This window comes from Tenebrio molitor, chromosome Y, assembly GCF_963966145.1.
Source record: "Tenebrio molitor chromosome Y, icTenMoli1.1, whole genome shotgun sequence".
NCBI lineage: Eukaryota > Metazoa > Arthropoda > Insecta > Coleoptera > Tenebrionidae > Tenebrio > Tenebrio molitor.
The window spans coordinates 2,212,299-2,236,854 of NC_091056.1; the positions used below are offsets into that span (position 1 = coordinate 2,212,299).

General features: G+C 36.8%; 2 long non-coding RNA genes across 4 annotated transcripts; one reads left to right on the forward strand and one right to left on the reverse strand.

Annotated features, from left to right (window-relative positions):
• The first annotated feature begins 2,332 nt into the window (after nt 1-2,332).
• LOC138140639 (uncharacterized) lies at nt 2,333-3,584 on the forward strand. The gene is made up of 3 exons (XR_011162670.1): nt 2,333-2,916; nt 2,972-3,387; nt 3,445-3,584. It is a non-coding gene; the product is annotated as an uncharacterized lncRNA (long non-coding RNA).
• Nucleotides 3,585-16,938: 13,354 nt separating this feature from the next.
• On the reverse strand, nt 16,939-24,107 carry LOC138140637 (uncharacterized). 3 transcript variants are annotated; one of them, XR_011162667.1, is made up of 3 exons: nt 18,458-21,140; nt 17,258-18,405; nt 16,939-17,208 (listed from the first exon to the last, which is right to left on the reverse strand). It is a non-coding gene; the product is annotated as an uncharacterized lncRNA (long non-coding RNA). The 3 variants fall into 3 exon arrangements; XR_011162668.1 differs by having other exon boundaries at nt 17,258-17,952; nt 18,030-21,125; XR_011162666.1 differs by having other exon boundaries at nt 17,258-24,107.
• Nucleotides 24,108-24,556: the final 449 nt, after the last annotated feature.

Sequence of the window (24,556 nt, forward strand, 5' to 3'; positions counted from 1 at the left end):
CTGGCGTCGATGATTTGAAGTCAGAGGCAACACTAAATGTGGACGGTAGGATCGTATCCCAAATGATCTTATTCGCCTATAAATCGATGACATTGCAATTGGCCTTTCTACTGCGCGGTACCAAGCATTTGCTACCTCTCGAATTGTCGAAAATCGATCTCTAAGGGCCAAAAATCTAAGATGGCGATCTTGTCGATCTGTAGTCCTCCTTCTTGGGCCAGTACCCCTTACTCGCTGGTGTCTTCCTTCTTCAAACCAGGCACGACAACACCGTAACACAGTAGCTACATTTCGTCTCACACGATGAGCGATTGCCCTATAGGAAAAACCTGCTACTCGCATTCCAATAATGCGGCCTCTTTCAAATTGAGTTACGTGCTGATAATGGGCTCGTCTTCGTACTGGAGGCATAGTATAGCATTAACACACTTTAAATGCTGCGATATACAGAAGTTATTGATGATAACTGATCGTCAACAATAAAAAGAAATGCATGTTCGGATAAGAATAATCTAAAAGATATGGGTATTTTCTTCAGGTATATCTTTAGGTATTTCTTTCAAATTATCATTTTATCTTTAGTGAACACCTAATTACTGTACCAAGTTTCATCAAAAAATATTAACTATTTCTGGGTGTTGCATTTTCCATGATAAGTAGTATATGTTAATTATGAATGATGTTAATTAACCGGTTAATTATATCTCGTTACTACTACTTACTATCCGTTTTTTAAACTCCCGCACTATCAAGTGTTTGCAAGTTGCCGCACTGCCGTTCTGAGATTAGTGATTTTTACTTTAATGTTGGCGCAAAAATTTGAAATTTCAAATTTGAAGTTAAGTTTAAAAAATTCTCTTTCTTTCATTCAAAGTATTACTTACACGAAAAGGCTTGTAGAGACCCAGTTTAAAATTTAAATTTAAATTGATGCAAATGTGAAGGTACTAGCGGTTAGGCTAGGAACTAACGGATGGGGTTGGCAATCCTGGGGAGAGCGGAAATAGAGCGGGGGTGAAGCGGTCTCTCGCGCGCGTGGGTGAAGGGGGTAGTTCACTTCTGGTTGGTTTCTCAAAAAGAACACACCGTGCAAAGAGCGATCCATATTTCGAAATTTGTAAGTTAAACCTGAATCAATTACACTACCGTCCCGAGCAGATATTTTGTATCCCCGTGAGGAATCCGACGTTTTAATCCACCCCGGGTAATTTATCCCACGTTCGTTGTCCTTGTTTTGGGACGAGGACCACGTGGTAAGGGTATGTTGTAGATATCATTTTGTTGCATGCTGTTTCTTGCGAGAAGCGCCCATTTGTTAATTTTAAGCCTTATCCCTTAAGTTTCTCCCGGAAGAGATAATTTTCAGGCAATCCGTTAATTTCGAAAATTAGTAGCCGTCGTCCGAATCACGTGCGTCCATTTTGTTTTTTTTTCTTTCGCTAACATTATCTAACGGCACTTGATCCGCCATTTTTCGTTTAGCATTGCCAGCGATGATCGTATTCTTTATTTATATTGCTTAGGTACTTATATTCGTGACATTTAAAGCGGTTTTTATTTTATCGTTGTTTAACGTTGCGCTTTGTTCTATTTTTATTTTATTATTGTTTAATGTTGCGCTTTGTTTTGTTGAATTTTATCATTGTTTAATGTTGCGGTTTGTTCTGTTGAATCAAACTCGGGTTTTCTTTGTGTTGTTGCTTAGCACCGCTAGATTTCGGATGAGTTAAAGTTAAAATGTTATAAGTACGATCCCATGGGGGCTAGGTGACATTCAGGAGGTCAGGGGGTTGTTTAGTGAAATTTCTGTGGGGGCGACTGTTAAGTAGAGCCGTTAGCGGAGGCGAACCTAAGTAATGCTGTACGCGGCACTGGGATGTTGACGTGAAGCCCCCGTCGCAGTTAAGCTCGATTTATAGATTGACGTCCGTACGTACGACCCAGCCGCTTATCTACCGCCGGGACATGAACCATCGTAAACGAATTGGACCGTTTATAAATCGACGTATGCGTTTTCCGTAAACGTTGTCTTCCAAGCGTACGCAAGGAAGTTGGTCATGTTTCAACATGTTTTCCACCGCCTTGTCCTTATGTTTGTCCCAGAAAAATGAGCTGCACCTAATACAGTGCAATTGACAATTATTTACATCAAAGAAGGCGTTGAAATCTTCGCCATGTGTCAACAGGGATGGAAGTATTTCTGGTTGCATATACCCATTACAATTTAAATTTCGAATTTTTTTCCGAAACTCGGCCAAACAGGCAACAGCCACTGAATGTCCATTCTTCGTTATTGAAAACACCATTACGAAAGTAAGATTAATCTTCTACAGAGTGATCAACAAGAATCCAAATCAGAGCAGGCGTTGCAAATTATCGGTCACGTCGTAGCAGAATCATACGCAAATAAGCGTTCAAAGCATGGCCGTAGACAATTTGTGGTCTCAAACGCTATTTTATAATAAATCATACCTCATGAATTGTAGACGTTGGAATTATAATTGTGCATTGTATTATTATTATCTGATAATGGAGGTAATTTATAAAATAAACAAAAGCAATATTTTACATTTGTAAGAATTGGTAAATGACCAGCTTTATTGCCAAACACGACGCCACTGGTACGGAGATGTTTCGTTGAAATGTCACATTTCAAAATTCAAGGTTGTTCTTGTTGACAATTTAAGTGATTTAACCTAGAAAACAAATCTTCGATTTCCGCAAAGTTTACAGACGTTTATTGAAATTGTAAGCAATAATTATCCCAGAATAAGTTGTAAAATGGGTTTTACCATTAAAGAGAAGGCATTTTTATTAGATTATTTTCGAAAGAGGGTGAAACATGAAAGTGAAGACTGGCCTTACTTTGTACCCCCTTACACTGAAGAATTTCAAGCCAGATGTCCGAAACTGATGGTATTGGTTATCAACAAGTTTATCAATGTCTTAAAATTATAGTGCCTAATTTTAGTGAATCACAATCCATCATTAAGGAGAAGTCAGGTCAGTCCTTAGTTCAAATTTTAGCAATGATGCAAAATGTTCGACAAATTATCAAGGAACATCCCTCAACTTCCATAAGGCGTTTAAGACAGCAAATTAAATTGAGTTATGGCAGTTATTGCAAAAATTTTGAAGAATATTAATTTGTTTCCCTTGTGTGTTGCAAGAAATAAAACCCACACATTACCTTAAACAAATTTTCATCATAAATGAATTTTGGCAATCCATTTCACCTGACAGCTTCATAAGTGTTTTTGGAAAATATGAGAGGCAAGTTTGACTCTGTCTGGACCACAATGCAGAACATTTCGAGCAGTTTTTGTGAAAAATTATTTTTTGACCTTGGAGTAATTTAAATGTTTTAAACTGGTAGAAAAGATACGAGTAAGTTCTCAATTAACCAAAAATGAGAGAATAATAACTTTAGCACTTTTCTTACAGAAAACAACAAAACAAAGAATTATGAAAAATAATTATTTTTAAAATTTTGTAACCAAAGATTACGTGCCTTATGAAGGAATTTTATGTAACTGTGTGTTTTTTCCTTAATCAATAATGAATAATAATTAATAATAACTTTCTTTTAAATTCGTTATTCATGAATTATAAAAAATTTATAAAAGTCATTAATAATAGATTTTTGAGAGGTAGGCAACCAACGAAACGAGTGTGCACAGCCAGTATATAAAAGTGTCTGATAAGTCTACGACATATGTTTCGATAAAACAAAAGATGAGGTAGCACTCTTGATTTGGATTCTTGTTGATCACTCTGTATGTCCTGAAGTACAAATTCAAAATTTGTGTCTTGGTCGGCCATCGCTGATTTTTTGACTTTTTCTTTTGCGCTTGCGTACCGAATGCGACAGGCCAATTTATAAAATGGTCTGTCGTTGACTATGGCACGTCAACGTCAGCGGTACCATCAACGCTTGCATCATACGTACGGATGTCAATCTATAAATCCAGCTTTGTAGGGACCTCGGGGTTTTGTCCGTAAACGGTTGGTTGGGGAAGGTGGAACAGGCCTAGCTCTACGCGACTCTGAGAAGCTCATCGTACAACCCCGAACGTTTATATCACTCGGAATTGGTCGGTAAACATTAGTCCGACCCGCGATACCCCGAGTACCTATACAGTGCATTTTTTTTAACTGTTGCCATAGGGAATTGCATGGTAAAATTTATACCCCCTGTTAACTTTTGTTCTGATGAAAATATTCAAACCATTTTTGGATCTAAGTTGGAAGATTTTTTAAACTATCGGATAGATTACAATTCAATATCCTAAACTGTCGAAAAAGTTGTGAAAAAAATAATTTCTAGCGCGCCGGAATAATAGTACGTCGAGCGGCCGCCAGAATAGCGTCCTTGTCGGCTCAACTCAACCAGCACCTGACCATCTCCACTTTTGACTTTTGTCTTTTGTCACTTTCATTTAAAAAATAAATAGGGAGATCTCCTCGAGGCTATGATTAAAGTCGCTTTTGGAAGGCAGAACATGTAAACATTTATTTATTAAAGAAAACAAAACGTTAACGCACAAATAACTCAACAAATTAACAGAAATTATTAAAAGAAATGTTGAAAGTGTTCGACTGCTAGACAATGTCCCAAGCGATCTTGAAAATTTCTTCGCGTGTTTTTCTTGCCCTTAATTCCTCCACACTTTCTGGTTGATCTTTTATTTTTTTAACTGTTGCCGCAGGGAATTGCATGGTAAAAATTATACCCTCTGTTAACTTATGATGATCCACTGCAGATTTGGTGCAAATTTTTGTTTTTGTAATCATTAATAAGACTACGTAATGCATACTGTTTGAACAACGAACGACAAGCAGTTTTATTTTACTAATTTTACTCTTCAAAGTTGAAATTAATGAACGTAAATAATTTGACAAAAAACGTAGTAGGCGATATGGGAACAAAAATTAGGTTTTATATTTTAATTTATTATTTATTTTAATCATAGCCTCGAAGAGATCTCGCTATTTATTTTTTAAATGAAAGCGACAAAAGTCAAAAGTGGAGATGGTCAGATCTCAGGTGCTAGTTGAGCCGACAGGGACGCTATTCTGGCGACCGCTCGACGTACTATTATTCCGACGCGCTAGAAATATTTTTTCACAACTTTTTCGACAGTTTAGGACATTGAATTGTAATCTATGTGATAGTTTAAAAAATCTTCCAACTTTGTTCCAAAAATGGTTTGAATATTTTCATCAGAACAAAAGTTAACAGGGGGTATAAGTTTTACCATGCAATTCCCTATGGCAACAGTTAAAAAAAAATGCACTGTATAAATGTCGCTTGTTTTCAAGACGATTCAGATTATCTTTCTGAGTTCCCTCGCGACCGAGAATTTGTTACCTCCAGCTCTAAGCTCCTGTCGGCGTACCTTGACCGCGTAGTTACTAATTAAACTTGGAATTGTCATAACTCGAATTGTAAAATATGAGTAATACCTGGGATACGGTTTTGGAGAGGGTTTTTATCCGTCCCTGCCTGTCTGTCCTGTCTTATAAATTTGTTACTGTTTTTTTTGCAACCTTTCACTTGTCATTTTTGTTGTCATGTACCCGTTCTGTTTATTTTCAATGTTGCTGTATTAATATTGTTGTTTGTTTTTGCTATGGCTTCAGCTAGTTAATTTACTTTACAATGTTATACTTGGTCCTCGTTAATTTTGGATTCGTTCATTTGTTCGCCGAAAATCAAGGTTATCACAGGCATTTTTCAATAAAAGGTATTTTGCGTCCCTCACATGTGTGTTTTATTTTGCGGTACTCTTCCAAGTGGAACCCTCATCGTTTGCATTCCGAACCTTTTCCGCCAAAAGAAAATCACAACGTAGGGCCCCTCCGCTTCGATGACGATCACGACCACATTTGTTTCAGTTTGCGCAGGTTCGAATATTTGGCGGAATGAAGTAATGTATTCAGATCAGAGACTTGATATTCAGATCATTACAGGTTGAACAAGAAGAAGATATGCAACGTAAAAGAATACTGTTAACGGCCAGAGAGAAGCAGGCTATTGTTAATTATTATTGTTTAGAAAGAAGATAATTAACTCCATTAACATAACCAAACCTTTCTTGTTGACGTCTTTATAACTAGATTTTGTGTACAGGCAACTGAAAAGGTATGTCACCATAGGTAGATACACTAGTTTCAATGTTTTGAAAACAAAATACTTAGGTAATTCACTTAACCTATCTTTACGCCTCCATTTGTTTTACGCCTGTTTTACATCATAATCTTTCATACCTACATTAAAAAATGTTACTTTAACATTAATACATAAACCTCTATGTTTTTCAAGCAAATCTTCGGTTCTAAAGTAATTTAAACATCGTTCACAAATATATGTTTTGTGACCACGTGCCGACATATATTTTATCCACGTGAAATGAAATAGTAGTTCCATATCGGACAAACTATATGGGTTAGTACTTGTATTGGAGTTACATTTTAACGGTAACATAAGCAAATTTATTGTCTTAGCGTTTCTTTTAACATTGGAGTTAATAGAGCAAAGTAAAACTTTTTGTTTTCTATTCAAAACAGATTGATAATTAATTTGTTACGTACAAATTTTCTAATATCTTTTATTGTAATGGGAAACTGAAGATCATCATCATATGTCACGACATCTTTAAAGTGGGTGTTGGATTTTGTAAATAGTTAATTTTAGTTGTTTCATTTTTGTTTCGTTTTGTTCGGTTTAGTTTTAGCGCATAGTTTAAGTTAGTTTTAAAAATTCAATTCAAAAATAGTTGCACCCTCTTTCATTGGTTATTGCGCGTTAATCGATTCACAATGTCGTGCAAAATCAGGGTTGACGAAACCTCCCCTGCCGGTGAGGAACATTTTTGGGAGAGAAGAAAGAGACTTCGAATTTGACCGTCTTAGTGAAAACACCTAGTTTCGTAATCATCGTCTCGTGTTGTGACACCCACTTAATTGAAGTGGCACCGAAGTCCAAAATTATCGTTGAATTCCACCCATGCCAATCGGTCTATGGTCTCTTCGCGGTCCTCATTAAACGGTAAGTCAATTTTGATTTAACCGGAGTCGGCCCGTTGGGCCAACCTACCTGCGTCGAGTAATGTCAAGTAAACGGTCAACTTAATCCCATGGGCCTGTTGGGCCAAGCTTGTAGGTAATTAGTTGCCGAATGATATTTGAAGGGATGCCAAATATTAGCAAGGCGGTCTCTATTTTAAAATTGAGACCGCCTTGATATTAGCGTTTTTTTTTGTGGTCGGAAAAATATCGTGTGTATAGTCCAATTTTTACCCTTTTGCGATGACGTCATTATCTAGTAACTTTACGTATGTTTGAGCTAGGATCAGAAACAAATTTGAATTGATCATAAATAACTATAAATGTGTCAAATTTGTTGACAATTGCTTCGAAAGGTTATGTTTGTAATCAATGTAATAAGTGAAAGAAATTAAAAATCGTCAAATTGACAGGAGCATAAAATAACCTCAAAGTGACCATCAATAAATAAACGTGTCTTTTTTTTTGTTTTTTTTCTGTTTCTGTCGTTTCAATAAAGAGAAAGCGAGGAAGGAAATCGTGACGTCACCTCAAAAGGCTAAAAATTGGACTATACCACGTGTTGAAAATTCGATTTCGCACTCGTTTGCTTAAGCCACGCGCCTACGGCTTGTGGCTCAATTCTGCAAACTCGTGTGAAATCTTTCATTTTTAACTCTTGATATACAATATACTATTTCATTGCATTTCTGTTACCGTACAAATAACTGAAAAATGAAGAAATTGTCAAAGAAAAAAACTTCACCGACGACTAATTTTAAAAGGAAGCAAAATTGGAGTTACGACTCTGTTTCTTGATTCAGTTCAAGACGATTCAAGACTTGTACCTGCGGATCATTGGGGTTCGGTTACTTACCACTTTTTCGACAACCTTCGTTATAAGAGGACTCATCTTTTCCAATAATTGTCTAAGTCGGTGACAGGGTTCTTAATCCCCTGGCTGGGCATATTTGGCCCAACTCCGACTCTGAGATTAGGGACCGCCCGTAGCGTTGGCCCAACTGGTCTACGCCAGATTTAACGAATTGTGGATCACGAGGAAAATCGAACAAAACTCTTCGTTTAGGTAGGCTTAAGTCAACTAAAACTGACTTAAGTGCCCTGGAGACAAACAGTGGGGATACGAGGACTTTCTATTAGCATTTTTATTAGCCAGATATAAGGCACACTACTGCCCAAAGAAAACAATATTCATCCTCATTGATGACGGCATGTTTATTCTTTACACAGGGTGATTTATACAGTCTCATACAAATTTTAACCAGTGGTAGATTCCAACTCCTTGACACTCTTACAAAAATGTCTAGGTTCTAAGGTTAAAATTGTTGAAGATAAAGCATATTGAAGAGTGTACTACCACCTTAAGAACTGCAGATAAATGAAAATATTTTACGTTGAAACAAACTATCAGGCATTGTTGTCAAAATGAAATTAAAGCGAACTTTAAAATATCAACATTTTCTCTATAGCAACAATTGTTTGCTTCTATTATGACATTCATGACATTTGTTATGTCTACGAGGGCAAGCTGATATAAAAGGTACCTAACTATGAAGGAGGCTATGAAAAACAAAAATTGTATTTTTCTCATATTCCTTAAACTGTCAGAATACTGTCACGAAATTATTACTACTCAATTCTGGTTGTACATTGACTTGTCAAAGTTTTTTTTATAATGGAAAAAATTGAGCACCGTGCCACCATCAAGTTTCTAACAAGAGAAGGAAATAGTCCGATGGAAATTAGAAACCGTCTGTCAGCGGTGTATGGTGATTCTTCTCCATCCTATAAAACAGTAAAATTCTGGTCAAAACAATTTAAGTGGGGTTTTTAAAAAACAGTTTTTTATAAATATCTGCTCATAGAAAATCAATTATACCGGCTGAAAGTAAATTTTGCGACAAATCAAATCTGTAAATTTCATCATTTTGCCACCGGCGGTAAAAGATGAATCACCCTGTAGTACCTTCTTTATCCCCTCGGTATGGCTCCCACTGGTGTCGACGCGTACGTGTTGTGGTGCGTCGATAGAGGTCGCCACAAATTCATGCAAAACATATGATGCAAAGATTGCCAAGCATGCCAAGCCATGGTATATATGGCCGTTTCATTTTGCAATTTCTCTATAAGAGAAAAATTCCGTAATTTCCCGTAAAGTAGCGACATCATACGAATTTAATTTTAACCAATCTACAAACTACGACTACGTCAACTTGTCAAATTTATTTTCTTGGTTAGATAGCGGTTAGTTGTCGTATGTTGTTTGTCTGTTAATCTGCTTGTCACTCGAAATTAATAAATTAAAATGAACACAACGAAACCAAACACGACAACCAAAAACTGAACAATAAATGTTATAATTGAACACTGAGCAGAGAAGTGTAAGAAAATACTTCCAAAATCTGACAATTCTGACGTTCAATTTGACAATTTGACAATGACAATGAAAAAAAAATATTATGAAAGGGTCCAGCAGATGTCGCTACTTTACGGTAGTGCATGGTTTGCTTTCTAGGAACACTTTTATTTTGAAATTGAAACGGCCATGTATACACGTCTAGGGTATATCGATACAGTTGGCCATGATGCAAAGTAAGGTACAAAGGTATCGCCAACGGTGCAGAGATATATCTCCCTCTCTTTTAATTTCGAGCAATGTTAAGTTAATCTGTTTTGACACGATACAAAAATTTCTTAAAATTGTGTACCTACTTCTATCTTTGTCCCACTCACGGGATTTATCGATAATGTTCTCACTTTTAATTTCGCGGCGAAAAATTGTGGAGCGGAATGGCGCTACCTTCTAAAGATACAGTAGGTACCTACCTTAATGCAAAGCACATCCTGAATCCTTTTCAGCAAATTAATCCAATTTTGTCATGAGTTTATCCGTTACGTTATCTTGATACCATCGCTTTAGATCAGTAGTAGAACCGAGAGGGGTGTTTTTAGTGCTAAAACTTTTTAAATCCATTTCCCCTGTTTGAGGTTTTATAAAATTAGCAGATAAAATGACGTTAATTTTAACCATAGGATTCTTGAAGAATTTTCTTAATTTTTAACAGAAAACATGTACACGATTTTTTCAAAAACATTAAAGGATTCTTTATGTTTAGTGTTGATATAAAACCAGTACGAATTCTGTTGTTAAAAGATTATTAAATATCTTCCCATTTTACATTGCACACTTGTCTTTTTACACATGTCGATACACTTTCACCTGACTTTATTAACAATTTCTTGAGTTGTTTGACTTTCGACTTTCAATCGATAATATTTTAGATGCGACAAACTAGCTTCCAAAGAAAAAGGTGACTAAACAATTGTCTTCATAAATTTTAATCTTAATTGTTTTGCGAACAATTTGTATTTTACGGTTAATATAAGTTTGAAGTGTATTAATTTCTGTCAATAATTTTATTTTACTTATGTAAGTGCGTATCACTTTCAAAAAACGCTTCCACAAACATGTGACACTGTCCATTCTGTAAAAATTTCGTTCTTAATTAATGCGTAAAACGGAAACTATGGAAATAATAATAAATTGTGTGTGTGCCTACACATACCGGGTGTCCCAACACTTGCAGGTGCTCATCTGAAACGAAAGCTCACGATGATCTACGAACCCTTAACCAATCCCAACAAAAGAAGGAGTGATAAAAGTTACTGAGTAAGCTCACCCTAGGAAACTCTTTACTTACTGAGGAACCATACAATATAGGAAAAAATGATGTATGGCAAAAAAGGTTTCTTTTTCGAGGGTGAATCGGATGGCGCAAAAAAAATTTCTCTTTTTCCGGAGACTTATACTTTTATGAAAAGTTAATTATCTTGAGAACCATACACATTAGGAAAATTCAATATACCCATCGCACAACAATTATCGCATCACTTTGATTCTTAAGTATAGGTATAGCAAATGGTTTGCAAACATTTGGTGTAAATAGACTAAATTTAATTTTTAAGCAGATTTCAACCCTATATTGGAATGATAATTGATTTTTGCACTGGTTGTGTTAATTTTTGTTGACTGTATCCAAGACATTGCAGAACCATCTCGTTTACCACAATACTTTTAAGCGAATTAATCAATGACTGTAACTCCTTATGTTGATATGTGCAATATGGATTTTATACAATTCCATTCTCGGAAAGATTACACAGAAAGAAAAAATAAGTTAAAGTTCAAATTTTACATGTATAAACATATGTTATGCGATAATTGTTGTGGGGAGTGTACTACAATAAATATTTCTTTTTCGAGGTTGGACCCGAAGACACATAAAAAAGAAAAATTCTCCTTCTTATTTTAGGAGAAATGTCACTTTTACGAAAACTTAATTATCTTGGGAACCATACATATTACGAAAATTTGCTTCGACAGATAAGGGTTTTTTTTCAGGGAGAATCCGAGGGTGCAAAAAAATAAGATTTTTTTTTGAAAAAAATTAAAGTGCCATTATCTCGGAAACGGTAGGTCGAATTTTGAACTATGACGGAAAATGTGCGCCTTTAAAAAGTGCATCGGATGACTCGAAATGCCCTATCGCGACTTGTAAAGCAATTTTTCCATCAATTTTCAGTAAGTTTAAAACGGTAAAGAAAATAATCAATTTTTTTCATCTCCTCCGATTTCTCAGTTCGAGGGATGAAGTTTAATATGTAACTCGGGGGAGCTAGGATCACTTTGAAAAACCTACCCTCTCCAGAGAAAAAAATCCCACATATAGGGGTCGGAACACTGAATTAGGTGGCGAAGTTTGACAAATCTCCGATTGACGGAAGACAGGTTTCCGGCGATGAAAATCTCTTATCTTGAATCTGTCAGAGTAGGAAGGAGCAAAATTAAACGTCCTCTGAACCGGCTTTACGGAGCTGGAAGGAACGTGCAATATTTTGAAATTTAAGGCCTCGAAAGTGAGGATTCATCTTCATTTCCGCCCGACCAAAAACTGAGGGAAGAAAGATTTGGGCATCCCCTGTACAGAGATAATTGTCCCGAGGTTGTATTCCGACTCTCGGACTTTGAAAAAAAAGTGATTTTCGAGCCGTCCGCTCTTCCATATGTTGCAGGTTTCTTGATCAAATTGGACTCAAATTGTTAGTTTTTTTTTATCGAACTAGTACTAATTGCTAATCGGGGAATGTGTAGATTATTTAGAAATCAAATATGGATTATGTTCCTTTATTCAAGAAAATCAATTACTACATAGTAAAGACTATTCCTATACTGATTATGTGGCACATATATAGGCTGGTCATCCATGCCCCACGAGTCGTCTTCTACCTCAGCATGCAATTGGGATTGTTGTTGTTGTGTGGGATAGTCAACCTTGTCCCAAGAATCCTCTTCTACCTCAGTTTGCAGTTGAGATTGTTGTTGTTTAGGGTAGTCATTCTTGTTCGATGACTCCTGTTCTACCTCAGATTGCAGTTGGGAATGTTGTTGTTGTGCAGGGTAGTCATCCTTGTCCCACGACTCTTCTTCAACCTCAGCTTGCAGTTGGGATTGTTGTTGTTGTCTCCCGTATGTTCTTTTTTTTGAGACGTGCGTGGGATAATTGTTGTTTTCCCACAACTCCTCTGTGACATCCGTTTGTTGTTGAGGCTGTAGCTCTTGTTGGGGTTTTTGTTGTTGGAGCCGTTGCTGATGTTGTTGCGTCATTTCCGCACATTTATTATCTAATTTAATGTCTAGAATCTAGATCTCTCGTATGCTCCATAGGATGACACTTCCACATGTCCTTAGTCATTCGACCTAACAAGGACATGTGGAACTTGTTGTACGGACAGTGTACTACTTGTTCTTTGTAATCACACATTTTTGTAGGTATGTATGTATAAGAGTCACAAAAAGTGGGAGAAGAATCTATACCCACCTCTCTTTCAAAAAAATTGCCCTCTCCGCTGCCGCATGAAGGAAAGGTTTTTTCATTTTCATCCATTTTTGAGCTATGACGTCATCACCATTTTTTTAAAATGACAACCCCCACATGTTTCTTCTTTTTCTGATAGACCTGCGTACTACCTAAACTATAAATTAAAAAAATTGGTAACTTACATAACAATTTTTTTGAGAAAATGACAAATTTTACTTCAAAACTTTAATTTAATTTTTAATGTATTTAATTTTTTTTCTATGTGGTTATTTAAAATCGAGGATTTACTTCAATAGACCAAACAATTTACAAGATTTACGACACAGAATTCGCGCTGCAATTGAAACAAATTAGCCCTAACATTATTGAGCGCGCGGTGTACAATGTTTACACTCCTGTGTGAGTGCTAAATAGTTGGCGGGGAGCAATTTCAACATTTGCGTTACATTTTATTGTTAACCTTAAATGTTTGTTTGTTTTTGTTTGAGGACAATTAAATTTTTTACATTAAAAATTAAATTAAATTTTTGAAGTAAAATGTGTCATTTTCTCAAAAAAATTGTTATGTAAGGTACTGTAGTGAGACCGTCCATTGTGATCGTGATGACGTCGTAAATTATCGCATTTTTTGCTGTTAATTTATCCTTTAAACTCTCAATTTGATTTACAAATTTATTTGGCTCGTCTAGTAACCCTTTATACTTATTATTTTCACTTACCTACGTTGTGTTTATTTTTCGTCGATAGTCACCTTTATAGTGATGATGGTGTTTTATCTTAAGACCTATTAGGCAATACTCAGTAGTCGTAACACAAATTCCTAGACAAAGTAGTGTCAAAACGCATGGAGGAAGAGATTTAAACACAAGTTTCCCCACAATTATTTTATTACAAAATATTTCGAAGCTTTGTTTATAAAATGGATGAGTTCTGCGGGTTTGATCAAATTTTGCCGTGTTAAAATTATTGTTGAGGTTATGTTTGTAATCAAATTCGTAAGAGACTTTCTTTGTAATTGTGATCATGGATTTAAACAGATGATTGAGTCGTCAGTCTTCACCTGATTATATTTTATGTTATCAAATTTAGATTTGAAAAAGTTAGATCTTGCTGTAACCCCCATTTTTATGCAACCCTATTTACGTATGGTAAATCTACCCTAACCTTCAGGTAACTTGTTTGAACTTATATCACCCAAGCAACATTTAATATCGCGTTTACTAAGTTAGACTTGTACCAGAGTCGGAAGGTAACATGCTCGCGGCATTTGATAAGTGCATCGCATTTAACTATTACGCCCTACTGCCGAAATACCGCTTCCGGTAAAAGTCCGGTGCTTAAACACCAATCACAACTTCCGAACAAAACCCGGATATACAGGTCCTCGCAAATCAATCTGAATGACTGTAGGCATCATTTCTCTCACAAATTTCGTCCACGAGCTTCGACAAAGACTTGTACAGAACTTTGTCGTACGCGACACCAGTTTATTACAGGTAACCGGGATGGTTATTTTGTCTCGTTTGTCCTCGTGGTAGCCCACACATACATAGTACATGTCGTTGGAGCGGGAATTACGACGCCCATTTAAGTCCACGGTCGGAAACTACGACCTGACACCGTGTCTTAGACCTAGTAAAGTTGGAGAAGAGGGTCCACGGGAACCACGACTCTCCTCATCGTTGGTGGCCGACAAACGCGCCTATAATTTCAGGTGCAATTGGTGCAAAACAATAATTTTGCTTTGATCGCCTAAACACGACGCGGGAGAGAAATAGCCCTACTCTACCCTATATTGAATATGCAACCAATTATTCTGTCTCCCTAAAGTTTATAACTAGAAATTTCGATCTGATTTGAGGGCACCAGTTGAGAAAATTCAGGAACGATTTAGTTATCATATTAGTAATTGACTGTTAAGTTTCAAAATCCCTGACTGGTGGTTACACTCAAATTTGGAGTAAAGAATTTAATATAAAAAATGTCGAATAAAAGGATCAGATAAGTTAAATTTGTAATTTAGGTAATCCGACAACCAAAGTGTTGCGGCCCCCTTCCATCGGAAATAGAATCATTTGTTGCTGGCTACCTCTAGCTTTAAACATTTACTTCAAATACCTCGAAACTTGGAAAAATTATTTTAAATTTGGATTTTGATTATTTCAAATTGTTGAATAAATTGAAATTAAATATTCCATGGTGAATGACTGATAAAATAAGTTCAACGAAAAACAAGTAAATTTTGACATGAAGTTAATTAATCAAAGGATTAATTAAACAAAGGAAGACGTGTGTTTGGACGCGGACGTGTGTTTTGAGCTCTCTGAATATCTTTGCTTATATAGTCTTGGAGGTGTGGTTTAATTTGTTTAAGTTGGGCCCCAACTCAATCGACTATCTTGGGTGAATACTTTTGTATATTTTAGTGCTTTTCATATCAATTAGGTAAGTTATCTTTGATTTTGTTATTCGTTCGCGATTGCTGAAGCATCGGCTCGCTCCTATCGTCATAGGTTTTTGCCGCTGCGATAGCCGGGCGATAACCGGGCAGGTGTTTTTGCAGGTCTCACTAGATTTCGTGTTATTTACTTTAATCTATAACGATTAATCATACTTCATTCTTTAACAATCATTATTTAATTAATTTAGTTAATCATGCCACCGAAAAAATGCTGTCATTGTTTTGAAAATGTTAATTCAAATAAGCCGTCAATTCATTGCGACGCCTGCAAATATCCATTACATGTGAATTGTTTGGAAATGAGTACGGAGGAAAAAAAACTAATCACCAATGTTAAGTCAGCCAATATAAAGATCTTTTGCGATCGTTGCAACGTGTCTTTGTCTGCGATTTCGGAAGTTAAAGCCTCTGTAGACGAATTAAAAGCAACTTTTGAATCTCGCCTCGAGCAGTTAGAAAATCTAATCAAACAATCGACTTTAGCGCCTAATGAGAAGGAATCTGTTATTAACGAGCAGTTGAAAGATCATGGAGAGCGCGAAACGTCATAATTTACAATGTAGACTCGTGCGAAGAAAAGCGGGATGTAGACATTGTGAATGATATCCTGAAGGTCTGTCATGCCTCCCTGGTAGTAGATCCAGGGTCAGTGGCTCGTATTGGAACAAAAATTACAAATAAACCGAAACCATTAAAAGTATCCTTCAATACTCCTGATATGGCGCGGCTCTGCTTACGGAAGAAAGGGAATCTCATCCACCTTGCCCAATTTTCGAAAATACTTATTCGAGATGACAAAACTCCGCTACAAATAAAACATTTGCAGTCTTTAAGAGAAGAACTTAACATTATGCGTCAGCAGGGGGATGATACGGCAACTATAAAGTACGTTCACAACATTCCTCAAATTGTTAATAAAAAAAACTAGAAACTGGCAAACCATTTAGCTTATCCATTTTATACACAAACATCTCGTCAATTATGGCAAAACTTGCTACACTTTCTACTGATATCGCGAAAAGTAATCCTGATATAATTGCCATAAGCGAAACATGGCTACACTCAAACATTGCAGATTCAGAAATATCTATTAATACCTATACTATATTTAGAAAGGATAGAACTATATGTAAAGGGGGTGGGGTCTGCCTATATGTTAAGGACTCCTTACTACACAATTTCAAAACTACTGTCGTAGATATCGAAACAGATCCATATGATTCACTTTGGGTTAAATTTTATAACAAAGTATTTACTTTCACACTTTGCTGCTTATATCGACCTCCTGATGGTACCACTTTAAACTCCGTTGCTCACGATGCAAAACTGAATAATACATTAGAATCATGTTTTACAACTTTATCTAATTTAGTCGTGATAGGTGACCTAAATTATTCCAATATCAAATGGAATGAAGGGATATATCAATCGACAAGCAGCCGTGAAAGTGACTTTATTTCAATGCTCAACCACAATAATGTATCGCAGTTAATTTCTGAACCCACTCGCTTTAGACAGAATCAACAACCATCCATTTTAGATCTTTTATTAACAACAGACCCAGATCTGATATCACAAGTTAATGTTGGCGACCCAATTGGCATCTCTGATCATTGTAGAATAACGTTTGATATACAAGTCCTAGTGTACAATACACCCAAAATTGAAATAAAAACTTATAAAAAAATATCTTATGCTTCTGTTAATGACGACTTAGCCGGGCATGACTGGTCCTCCTTTTACCAACTGCACTGTGTTAACTTGCAATGGCAATATTTTCTCTCTACAATCAACCAATACCTGGAAAAAAATAGTTACATCAAATCGCATAAACAAGTTGTGTCCAAACCATGGATTGATCACTCTCTACTCAAGATGATAAATCATAAGAGGCAGCTCTGGCGGAATTTCAGGCGCTCCGGTGCTCCATCTGATTACGACATTCACCGCAATTTCTCTAATCACCTGAAAAATGTCATTAATGAAAAGAAAACCAAATTTGAAAATAACTTATTAAATAATCCTAAGGCATTTTATGGACATCTGCGTAAACATCTTTCCTCCAGAGTCAGTGTCCCAATCGTTCGTAATCTTAGCGGAATTTTGTGTGGTAGCAGCCTCGAAACTGCAAACGTTCTGGCAGGGGTTTTTGCATCAATGTTTAACACCAGTTCAAACAATAACATACCCACATTTATTCATCCTTATGTCACACACTCCGACACTTTGTCCAATGTCTTATTTACAGAAGAAATAATTTTAAATGAAGTCAACAATTTACCGGCGAACTCTGCGCCTGGCCCTGATGGTCTCACTTCTAAAACTATTAAGTTATGCTCCCAAAATTTGATTGGCCCTCTATGCAAAATCTTTCAAACATCGTTAACAAGTGGCAAATTGCCCACACAATGGCTTGAAGCCGTTGTAACGCCAATATTCAAAAAGGGAGATAAGTGCAAGGCAGAAAACTACCGGCCCATTAGTCTAACATCTAGCACGTGCAAACTATTTGAGAAAGTGCTAGTTAGACAATTACTCGAATTTCTACGAAATAAAAACGTTGTACCAATAAACCAACACGGGTTTATTCCTGGCCGTTCTGCCATAACAAACTTGCTTACCTCGTGTAACCAGTGGACCAAACTGCTAGACACAGGAAAAACCGTTGACATTGTCTACTTAGACTTTAGCAAAGCATTTGACAGAGTGCCACACTCTTTACTCCTACATAAACTCGAAAGATGTGGCATCAATGGACATGTCTTAAACTGGATTGCGGCATTTCTGTCCTCTAGAACGTTTGCTGTTAAAGTGGGTTCTGTGCTCTCAGACAAGAAACTCGTTATAAGTGGCGTGCCGCAGGGCTCGGTGCTTGGTCCGCTATTGTTCACTCTCTACACATCTGACTTGCTTGCCAGATTACAATGTTCTTTTGCAGCTTACGCAGATGACGTAAAAATCTTTAGTTCATCCAATGAATGTAGACATATTAACAAGCTACAAATTGATTTGAATTTTGTGACTGAGTGGAGTGATCAGTGGTGTTTACCCTTGAATCCGGACAAATGTTCCGTCATGTATCTTGGTTTCAACAATAAAAAAAATATATATCAACTTGGAAACCGAGATATTACTGTAGTTGAAAATCAAAATGATCTGGGCGTTCTCGTTAATAACAAGTTGAATTGGGGCAACCAGAGCGCCAAAGCCGCTAGAAGGGCTTCTGGGGTTTTTCATTCAATCAAAAGAGCTTTCTTTAAACCAAGTCCTGAATTATGCTCAAGGTTATTTAAAATGTACATTAGGCCCCACTTAGAGTATGCAATATCGGTTTGGAGACCCTATCATGTGAAGGATATACATATGCTTAACCGAGTACAACATGCAGTGACAAGATGGCCGACAGGCTTTAAACATAAGCCCTACAGAGAGAGGTTAAATATTCTACAATTGCCTGAATTAGAAGTCAGATATGATAGAGCAGATATGATCCAGATATATAGATTAACCCACAATATATGGCCAGGTGACACCTCGGAGTTCATAGACATGCAAACGGACCCCCGACTACGAGGACACCAATAGAAGCTTAAGAAAGAGAAATTTAGGACATCTTCTCGACAATATTTCCTAACAAACCGCGCATTTGAAACCTGGAACAAATTAGATAGCACAGTCGTTAACAGCGCTAATGTCTGTGCTTTTAAGAAGCAATATGACAAAATGCAGTAATAAACACAATTGTCCAATATACGGAATTATACAACCATTAAGTTGCTAAATAGGTTTGCCTCAGCAACTATTTAAATGAATAATAATAATAATAATAATAATAATAATAATAATAATCAAAATAATATAACCCTTTCTCGGGCTTACCTAGAAAGTTTAACACCCTGGTTGATCGTCGGCACCTGTTGTTTGAACCGGCACTAACTTATTTATTAGCACTCGGCACTCTTAAAGAAGCTACAGTGATTTAATAAAAAAAAATTAGTTTAAGTTTGGAAAATTTAAACAAAATCGCAAAGGCAGACACACGGATATCGACTAGCTCGAAAGACAGTCAAAAACCCGAATTCCCTAAAACAAATGTGCCAAAACTTTAAAGAGGGGACGCTAACTCGCCTACCCCCCTTCCCTTGTTACTCATTTTCCACATGTGTGGAATTATGCAAATTTGACTCTTACGACGCATTGGCATTCGATCAAACCTCGTTTAACTCGCTTAAAAAATATTATTATTTCCTAGTTAGGGTGGTTTTTCGATTCGCAATATCAACATTATTAAACATACAATTTGTTAGTCCATTGGACAATATAATACAACACAGTAACGATACCGAATCACCCCAATTACGCTGAAAGAGAAATTAAACTCCAAAATTGGTTGTTGTTCTGTCTGCAACTAATTGTTTAACTGAAGATGGTTAATGAATGTAACAACAAATTTTGTTTGTTTAAATTTACGGAAAGCATATGGAAGAAAGACGTAAGAAAACTGTAAATTTCGTAGTACTACCCCTTGTTAGATGTCGCCCCCAGTATTACAGCGGTACTATTTTTACATTTTCACGATTTTCTACGTTTTTCCTACAGAAATTTCCACCTACTTCCCTTGTAAAACTATGTTAGTAAATGGGCAGTAATCGTACGGTGCAAGATTTGCTTACAATGATTAAATAAAGAAAATTGGTTTGTACATCAGAATTACGATTACTGCAGCTTAAATTAGGGGTAAATTGGATATCAAAATGTTCAGAAAAATACAGCGCGTCTTTCTAAAATAGTGGGTTTGTAACTTGACTTTGTTTAAACAAGAATTTATTAATTTCGCTAAATTTTCCCACGACTGACCACACGTGCAAGTGTAATCTGATATCTTACTTAAAAGTCTCGATCTGTAACGCGTCTTTCGTCCCCTTAACTAATCGGACCACCCTTGGCTGGCGACGCTGGGTTTAAAATCTAAATTGCAGACATCAAATTCTAGTAGACCAATTCAATTGTGAATATTTTAAACGATTTGACCGATTTACAAGGATTTAAACTAATTAACAATTTTTACCATATGGATTCAGCAACCCCGAACAAAGCTTCCTATTTAATGTAAACATCTTATGAGAAATTTAAATGAAACATCATTTACGACCAAACTCAGACGAATTGAATTATTATCAACATTGTTAATTCTAGTTAAATTTTGTTTTTGTCACTCCTTTCTAAACGGATGTATTAATTTATTTATCGTTATATCTCTATTTTCATCCAATTTTAAACAACAATTAGATTATTTATCTTTTCGTATGCAAATGAATGCCTTGCTTGGTCGACTGGTCGAGTGTGGTGGGCGTCTCGCCACCCTGACAACCTAGAAAAATACCAGATGGCCTTTTGCAAGAAACTAAAGAAGTTAATTTTGCGATTTGAAACGGTCTTAAATTCCAGGAAACCCTTCGTGGGAACGGCTCTGTTTTTCTCAACATTCTGACATTTACAAGACATGTGTGTATTTAAAAATGGGAATAAATGGAATTCATAAATTGCACAGAAACAATTTGGAGGTCGTTAAGACAAATCTGAATTTGTTGAATTGAAGATGAATATTTTCCGCGATGGGAATAAAAAAATTTTATAAATACCGCGTTCATCACAGTACCAATTTTTTTAATTCATCGTTTAGGTAGTAAGAAGATCTATCAGAAAGAGGACAAAAAAGTGGGGGTTGTCATTTAAAAAAATTGGTGATGACGTAATAGCTCAAAAATGGATAACGTCATGAACAAGTGAAGCAACTTAAAATAAACACCATGAGAAAAAAAATTGACCTTGAGATAGCCGAGTTTGAATTTAAACCAACCGCCAACAAAAGCCAGGATAGTACCGGTACTGGTACCATCAACGACAGCTAGGGGCGGGGGTGGAAGCCGACAGGGGATGAACGGCCATGTTTTTTTTGCGACACTTCTCCCTTGTCTGTAGATGAGTGCAGAGGTACCCTGTGCGATTTTCGTTTTGTGCTCTAACTGTGTGATTTCCGATGCTTTCCGAACTACATTAGACGTTGTTGTTGTCCAGCCCTTATGGTTTGAACAAGGTATGTTTACGGTACTAAAATTATGTCTGTTTCGCACGGAATGTATTTTAACTATCATAATGGATCGCACGTGGTTTGTGAATGTTCCCACCATATTGTATAAAATCCGCAATTATCTCGACCATCCCCATGTATCACGCTTTTAACATTTGTAAGCTTGCGAAGGAGAGTAAGGCCGCCTGGTTCTAGTTTCGCTAAATTTATAAAATCGTACGGACCAGGTTTTTTTTTGTTGTCAAATCAGGTTTTACAATTCACTAACTTTCCTAAAAGAGAAGAATACCAAGTGTTGGAGCGGCCGGTCCAATTTAGTTTATGACGCCGCTTCCAATATTTCTGGCGACAATCATCCCCGGTGCCGGTACGTTGGTGGTCTCTTTCACAATAGTGGGAAAGTCCCGCCATCTGGCTCATTCCATCTTGCAAAAGACCACCAGCGTACTACCCATGATGGAGAGGGGGTGCAAATTTACTTTTGTACATTTTCGTTAGTTTTAAGTTAGTTGATAAGTAAATGTAGACCAAGAAACATCAATACATCTTTGAACTAAGCTGAAGTATCTATCCTTATTTGAAATCACGCTCCACATTGTGCGAAACCCCTACGCGTAACAAGAAAACACTCTCGGACACGCAATTGGCGTGTCATAGGTTCAAACTCCTGGGTACGGAAACATCCGTCATACTTCGTAGGAGGCAATTGAACCGAAACACCAAGTTTTAGAGTAGGTCTGTGGCTTTCACTTTTTATAAGCGCACTCCCTCATTTTTGATCCCCTTTTAATTATTCCGAGTGACGCTTTTGGTGTAATAAGTGACTTGTTATTGTTCAACACTTTAATCAAAATTTCAAAGTTTCCACTTTCCATCCCGGTAGCAACCAATTGTGTTTATATGTATTTCAGGTGCCTTCGTGGGTTTTTCCTTAGCTAGGGATCTACTACATTTAGTTATTTCCACCACTTAGTCCCGGGACGCCCTCCATATTATTCAGGGTGCCCCCTTGTCGATGAACCGGCTAAGCTAGGGTCGACAGGACTGTTTTTTTTTATTTTCAGGTACCTATGTGTTATTGGTTGTTACCACTTTTCCATCCCAAACTGAAAGTGTTCTTAGATCACTCCGTCAACAAGTTTTGTTGCGGTTTTCGTTTGCATTTTCCAGTTGCTCATATGTCAATTCTTCCTTATCGCGAGGGTCTCTCTCTGTTTGCGGGGTTTAGTTGCTCCTAACATCCAATCGTTGAACACGACCCCGCGGCCCCTCGTTTGACATGTTGTGCCCCACGAGAGACCCGAAAACCATAACGCTTGGCGGGGCTTGCTGAATGCTGGTCCACAACGTCGCTCATGGTGTAAGTTGAATTATAATTATTGTGTTGTTTTATTTGTACTCTTCTGTGTGGTTCACAAACCCTGTTGGAACGAATCTGGTAATGTTTCATTTGTATTAAAAAAAAAAAAAAAAACACAACGTAGGGAATTAACGAGGTACGATCGCTCCTTGGCCATTTTTGAATTTCGCGGGTTTTATTTTCATTGCGTATGTTGGTAGAAAAAAAAATGAGATGGCCGCTTGGTGGGATTTTTGAATTACTCACTTGGTTCATCACAACCTGTTTCAGCGTTTTCGACAAATGTCATTAGTTTTGAAATTACTGAATTTATGCCATAAGTAGTTTCCACACTGTATATATGGGGCCTCAGCGGGGTGGGGAAGCAACGCCCACTCACGGGGTGGACGCTACCTACCCCGAAAACTATAAATTCTAAGAACATTCAAATTTTTATGGAATTCTTGGTCGAAATTCTTGGTCATGATTCTTGCAAAACATTCTCGTAAATTCATTGTGTACTCTTGTTGACATTGTGTAGTATTAAGTGTTGAGTTTAAATAAACGAAGTTCAAAGCAACATACATATTTAATTTGGTCATCCATTGTGACCCTCAACTAATCGCACGAAACATTGGTTCGACGAAACTGGATGATCCATTGTGATCTACATCATGCAAAACATTGGTCATCCATTGTGGCCGCAAACATATACATCTATAAGATTGGTCCTTCGAGCATTTAACAAAAATTGGATGATAGGTAGGTACATTGTGGTCCAAATCATCACAGAATCAGAATCAACTATGAATTGAGAGATTAAGTCCAACTAAATATGGCGCCAGAAACCAAAATTGATCGTGATACGAAAAAACTTAGCCATTTGCAACTGTTACTAGCAATTCGCTGCCTTACATTTTTGATGGGGTTACGATATCTTTTGTTTGTCACCAGAAGCCACATAACCTCCAACCTAACCAAATTAAGGGCAACTTAGTAACGAATATCCCTAAATCCTAGGGAGTAATTTATTTTTGACACGATTATACAACGTGATCAAAAAGGACTGTTTAAGTTGGCAGTACTGATTTTTACTTTTGAATGGTATAATTGGAGTAACTTCCGGTTGTTGACGACTTCACAGTGACAGTTCAAGTTGTTTCTTTGTACCGTTGATTTTTATCCATGTGTCGCATTTATCTATGGTCATATTCCTGGTCCTGGAGTCGGCTATCTATTCTCGTCTTATCTATCGTCATATTGTTGGTTCCTTGATGACGATGACGAATTGACGATTTTTTCTACGTGTTTTGTGATGGAGTTGCTGTCGCTTGCGTGATTGATAAATAACGAAACAGAACTACTAAGATTGAATAAACTGCGATTGTGAAAAACACATTTCCTGTTCTGATAGAATTAATGGTAGGTACGTACTTGCTTCGGAACCAGTGTTTTTTTAAAGCTGACGTTGAAGAGTCGATTGTGAAATGTGAGGGCACTACCGGATTACAACCTTCACCTTCTTTAGGGGCCGGTTTCACCAACGCCAGTTAAAGTTAACTGTAGGTTAAAATGCGTCGTTACCGTAGTTACCTATTGTTACAACAATGTTTTCGTATATTTTAACCTACAGTTAACTTTAACTGGCGTTAGTGAAACCGGCCCATAGAGCCATATGCAACTGTTACAAGGAATTCGCTGCCTTACAGTTACATCTT